The sequence below is a fragment of the Callorhinchus milii genome, unplaced genomic scaffold (assembly GCF_018977255.1).
Source record: "Callorhinchus milii isolate IMCB2004 unplaced genomic scaffold, IMCB_Cmil_1.0 Scaffold1, whole genome shotgun sequence".
NCBI classification, from domain to species: Eukaryota; Metazoa; Chordata; class Chondrichthyes; order Chimaeriformes; family Callorhinchidae; genus Callorhinchus; species Callorhinchus milii.
Genome location: NW_024704742.1, coordinates 118,235,954 through 118,242,249, shown reverse-complemented (window position 1 = coordinate 118,242,249; position 6,296 = coordinate 118,235,954).

Here is a 6,296-nt window from a genome sequence, read left to right as displayed (position 1 = left end):
AGATCTTATCCAGTAATACACACATCATTTCTGAATAAATTCTGGATCACTAAATTAGCCTTCTCTACATAAGGCTAGGCCATCTCAAATTGAGACAATGCAGTCAAACGTCCAGTACTCATAGACACACAAGCAATGGTTTCTGTGAAGAGAATTACTACAGTTATGTTTAATAGCCAGTCAATCCACTTTCCGATATAATCTGTGAAGCGCTTCGAGACGTCTTAACGACGTGATAAAACAGCTATATCAAATGCAAGGATTATTAATGTTATTGAAAATTAAATGATAGTCCTTGGGTGGAACTGTCACTATGAATTGGAGCAACATTTGTGAAATAATAATTTGTTGCACCACACAGAGGATTCAGGGAATGCGAGTTCGGAACTATTTTCACTCTTTTACTCAAATTATCCCCAGATGAATGGAATACTTCAGCCTGTCAGAGCCTAAGTGAACAAGAAGGGCTCCGTAGAAACCCATTTTTTTTTACTCTTCTCTCATTGATAACATTTTCAGTAACCTAGGAGTAACCCACCACACTATGCCCTCTCAATTGCCATGCCATTTACTACAGAATAATGCTTCGGCCAAAATAAAATGATCTAGACATTGACCGGTGGAATATCATTTTATTTTGTGATTGAACTTAATATAGATTTAAAAAAAACATATTTGTTAAGGGCTACAGCAAGTTTTACCTACTGTATATTGCCAAAAGTATTAAAATGGCATATATCTGCTGTTTATATATTGACCTCCTTAGCACAATTGAGGTTCTGTTATTGTGTCAAACATCCAGTGTAAAGAATCCCGGGTTTTGTCAGCCCTATTTCAAAGCATCACTCACACGTCTATTTACACAGTAATGATTAGATTCAACATCAGTGGTGAAATCCAGTAATAGCTGATTGTTAAATGGACAGTTGGAAGTTGCCCTTTGTAATCAGACCCCAGTTGATGTAATTTTTACAATGTCTTCCCCAAGTTGATGGAGATTTATTGAACACAAACCTCAAAGCCAAAATGTCTTTATGCATCAGAATTCAAAATGACAGCTGTTGTAGCAATACCATTGACCCCACTTGTTACATTGATAACCACTATCATTAAATTACTGAATTTGTTGTTGAAAAAAACAGTTGCCTGTTGGAGGTGTAGAGTATTATTTCAACAGATCTGCCAAAGCTGTTCAGCAGAGTTGCCCAGTAAACACTCCCAGTCGGCCATTTTCCCTATTAATGTAATTAATTCAGCAGTAATGTGTGGATGGTAACCCTGTTCCCACAACACTGAAACATTCAGTGCAACACTGAATTATTAAACCTATTCATGTTTTTCATACTTTACTGTGGCTGTTGTGTTTCATACCACAAATGCTAAGCAGATCCAATTTCAAAAGTGTTTAACCTTTTTCCTTTCGCTCACAAAATCAAACAAACTAGATGATGCTACTCCAATCTATATCAAGCTTGGGCAATTGATACAGTGATTTGTCCTTTGCTTTATGTAGCTCTGGGGTGAGTGTCTGTCTCAGCACCTGCACCTGATAGTACAGTTGATTTCAGTGTGTAAAAATGACAGTGTGTCACCTCTCTGCAAAATAAACAGTGATTGATTGAATTAAAAAGGTGCTCCCTCCAGTCATTAAACTTTTTTTGTAATCACAGAAAGAATCACCTCATTCAGGAGGAAAAAAGTACAGGTAAGGGAACAACTATTTATATTTAGGACTGGGAGATAAGTGTGCAGCAAGGGCCTCCTGTGTTGGTCTCCCAACCCAAGCTCTTAATCACTCCTGTGGATGGTAAAGAGTTAATTTCAGACAGTGATAATGAAAGGAATGAGGGCTTCTGTCAATTTAATAAGGGGTAAATGTAATTGATTGAAAAAATTAAATATTTGGACTTAATATGGTACTTTATCAAGTTGCTGAAACATCTCAAAGCATTTCACAGGATTTATTGTAGAGTGAGGTGACTGTAATTGTAGGCAAATGGAGCAGACAATTTTTGTGCACAGGAATATTCTACAAACAGACAGCGAATAACCAGTTTTATCTAGGAGATTCTTGGCCAGGCGACTGTGAGATGCTCCCTTCTCTTTTCAGATAGTACCATGGGGTCTTTAATGTTCATCTGAACAGGCAGGTGGGAGCTCAATTTAACATCTCATCTGAAGAATGTCAGGAACTGATTCTCTATGTATTCTTTCTTGCCAAACATAAATATATAATTTGGTTAATTTCATGAGTCTAAAGCATGTATTGCTTATGTAAACCCAACCATCTGCTTGAAATGTTGTGTAATGAGGTAGGATATTAACATGTTGCCTTGGAATGCAGTGGGTTGCTACTCAATATTCAGGTCAATCTTCCACTACACTCTTTGGTTTAGTGAAGCTTTGCAAGAGAACGTTAAAGAAAAACATGAATGTCAAGAAACTTGAAGACTCCTTGAACTTTAAAAACAAACTGGCTCTTTAATAAAAGCGCTAAATTTTTCCAACTTTCTAGTCTTAATCATAGCCCAAATATCAAAATTGTTGGTTCTTAGGGAAAAAGGTTAGGAATCTATGAGAATGTACTTGAATCAAAGTTTCATGGAGTCCTGTAGCTTAGTGGTTAGAGCACTCGCCTCGCACGAGAGAGAGAGACCTGGCAGGCCAAAACGTTGGGCAAGTTTTCTTACTCCACATGCCTGCTTACCTAGCAGTAAGTAGGAACCCGGTTGTTAGTCGATTGGGGGATCACTTTTCCAGGGATAATAATTCCTCAAAAAATAATAAATTGGTCACTAAATCCATGACTGTTTGTGGGACACTGCTGTGCGCAATTGGCTCAAAATATATAATTAATTCACTGTACAGTATATTCTGCAAAATGCTTTAAGACATCTCAAACACGCGATAAGGTGCTATATCAAATACAAGGATTATTATAATATTGTAACAGATTTTATTTCTGAAACAGCTGCCTCAATAGAATGCAACATAGGTTTTGTGAAACCTCAATTTGACATTAAAGTGTGAGAATAAAACTGTATCTTTTATGTCTAGCCCACTCTAACTTTGACAAGATTCAGACACTGGTTACCCAGTGAGGCTCCAGCTCACAACAGCAAACTCAGCAAAGGCCAGCACAGCATCTAAATCATGGCTCTTTCAGATCTGCCTCAGCATCCCCTCAGGCTGTGCGTTTATGCACTGATCCAGAAGGAGAGCAGATCAGACAACTCTTAATAACCATCCGTTTCTCATGCTTTCAGTAGACAGAAATTAGTTTATTGTTCCTTATAGTTTATATTCTCGTCTTCTTTTGGGTGCACTTGTCATCCCTTAGCAGGGAACTCGTCCCCAAAGTTATACCAAAATCAATCTCAAGTAGACTACTATGAATAATTATGCAAATAATTTAACGCACACAAGCACAAATGTAGATCTCACTCAATCCACAAACACAGCACAATTACCAATCCTCCCCTCCCCACAGAAGCATTGGCTTTGAATTTCTGCTCTTTGTGAGAAAGTGGCAACAGAGGGAAATGAAGCTTTTGTGTGGAGACGGAAAAATCCCGTTTTTGTCCTCACAGGAAACAAAGACGTTTCTCAGATTTATAACTATAGAAACTTCATCTCTTTTTTCCCCCGTTTCCATCAAATATATGCCGTGATATTGGGCAGAAAGTAGAAAATCAAACTGTATCATGTAGCATTCTGACAATGCTTTATAAGGAATAAGGCTAAGGCTCCTGTTTTTGTAGTATACAGACATATTCTGACTAAACCAATTCAGAGTAAATGCAATTTCTGGGACATTAACAACAACAACATTACATTTATAGAGTGCTTTTCATGTCAGGAGGACATCCCAAGGCGCTGGACAGTCAGGGGTCAGGACCCGAGCGTGGGGGAGGGGTGGGGTAGGGGTGAGGGAAGGCAGAGAGGTGGGAGGGCAACTGAAGGCACGATCGAAGAGAGTCTTGAGACCGGCCTTGAAGGAGGCAAGGGAAGAAGCGAGGTGAAGGGACTGTGGGATGGAGTTCCAGAGTGTGGGGGCAGAGAGGCTGAAAGCCCAGCCACCGATGGTAGGGCGGATCGGGTGGGATACATGGAGCAGACTGGAGCCCGCTGAACGGAGGGAGTGGGCAGGTTGGTAGGGAATCAGCAGGTCAGAGAGGTAGGAGGGGGCAAGGCCATGGATGGCCGTGAAAGTGACGCCGAGGATCTTGAATTCGATCCTCTGAGGGATGGGGAACCAGTGGAGTCGGGCGAGGGTGGGAGTGATGGGGTCACGGAGCCTGATCTAAATATCTGGAAAACATAAGGCAGGCAGAATAGTCTAAATACATTATGTGACCTTAACTCAAGAGTGCATGGTTTTTTTTTTATGAAGTGTGTAAAATAGATTAATGTGCACCAGGAAAGGCAAAAAAGATGCCAGGTTTGTCGAATAAAACTGGACTTGACCTTCCAAAAGGCGTTTCTGGAATTGGTTCATACCAGTATTACTTTACAGTATTACTTTACAAAGGTACAAACAATAAAGAATCCCAGTTATCTTTCATCATTCAACTTCTGAAGAGCCTTTGTAAGAAACAACTCTGGCCTTGACGACCTGTGTACTGAGTAGAGATACTGATCTTTCATGCACTGGCCACAAAAGTGAGATGCTGGCTTGGAGCTGCTGCTAGCGATCCACCCTGCCTCGAAAGCAATTGGAAATGACACTGAATCAGAATCTAAAGGATACCTCCTTTATTTGCTCTCTCCTAGATCGACTGAAATCGGGCAGGTGATCAAAATGTGGGTGGGGGATAATGAGAAGAACAAAGGGTGAACAAAAACATAATTGAAGGTTGAATCAAGCAATTTTGAGCATGTCATAATTTTTTTTTCCAATTTCACATGCAGGAAAATTGTTTAGTTTGAAACAAATGCTCACATCAACAGCAGCAATTAGCCAACTCAAATGAGATGTTTTGTTGCCATGGTAGTTCCAGGAACTGGTAAGAATCATTTGTAATAAACATTTGCATTTTAGATTTCAAACAGGAGTCGTAACGCTAGATTTCTCTTGTGGAACGAACAAGATACTTTAACCTGGTTTAGGTGCTTTCCTGATACATAATTTTACCTGATGTATGATAAATAACTGCAGAGAGATCAACATTTGATTGTATGGAATTGTTCCAAAACACACAATTTGGCAAGTCATTCAAAGAGTTGATACTCAAATCATTTTTCAAAATACGAGTGCTGGCAAATCTTCATTCCTAAATTGCAAACAGAGAGCTTTGGAAAGCTTTGAACAGCTGATTTGGTGAAAGATTATTTAGAGGAGTCTCAATGCCTTAGATTATGTACATTGAAAGAAAAATTTTATTGCTTGGCCAAACTTTGAATTTAATACACATCAATGAGTGGGTAATAAATGCATCAGCAAATTATGATATTGCCTGATCCATTCATGTTTGACCCAAATAGTGTACAGAATGCACTGTCAGGGCATCAACCTAATTTAAAGAAGTAGGAGGGGAAAGAAAACACTCCAATAACATAACTTATAGGAGCAGGAGTAGGCCATTCGGCCCTTTGAGCCTGCCCTGCCATTCAATCATGGCTGATCTTCTAATCTAACTACAGCTAATAACCTGACCCTGCCTTATCCCCATATCCCTTAATCCTTTTGCAATAAGAAATATATCTATCTCAGTCTTGAATACGTTCAAGGACTGAGCTTCAACAGCCCTTCAGGGTAGTGAGTTCCATACATTCACCATCCTTTGAGTGAAGAAGTTCTTTCTCAACTCAGTGCGAAAGGGCTGGCCTCTGATTTTAAGGTTGTGACCCCTGGTTTTAGTTTCTCCAACCAGGGGAAATAATCTCCCACTATCTACTCTATCATGCCCTTTGATGATCTTATAGGTTTCTAAAGGATCCCCTCTAATTCTTCTATATTCTAGAGAATATAGGCCCAAATTGGTCAGCCTATTCTCGTAACTCATCTCCTTCATCCCTGGCACTAACCTAGTAAATCTACGCTGCACCCCCTCCAAGGCAAGTACCTCCTTCCTTAAATGAGACCAAAACTGGACACAGTATTCCAGGTGTGGTCTCACCAGGGCCCTACACAGTTGCAGCAATAGGATTAAGTACGATTGTAGCCTCAGGTAAGAGCATCTGATCTCACTCAAAAAGGGTTTGAATCTATGTATTTACACATGGGGGGCATGCTACTTACGATACTTGAAAATAAACCTGCTTTATTTGTTCCTCCTGATAACTCAACCAGTTTT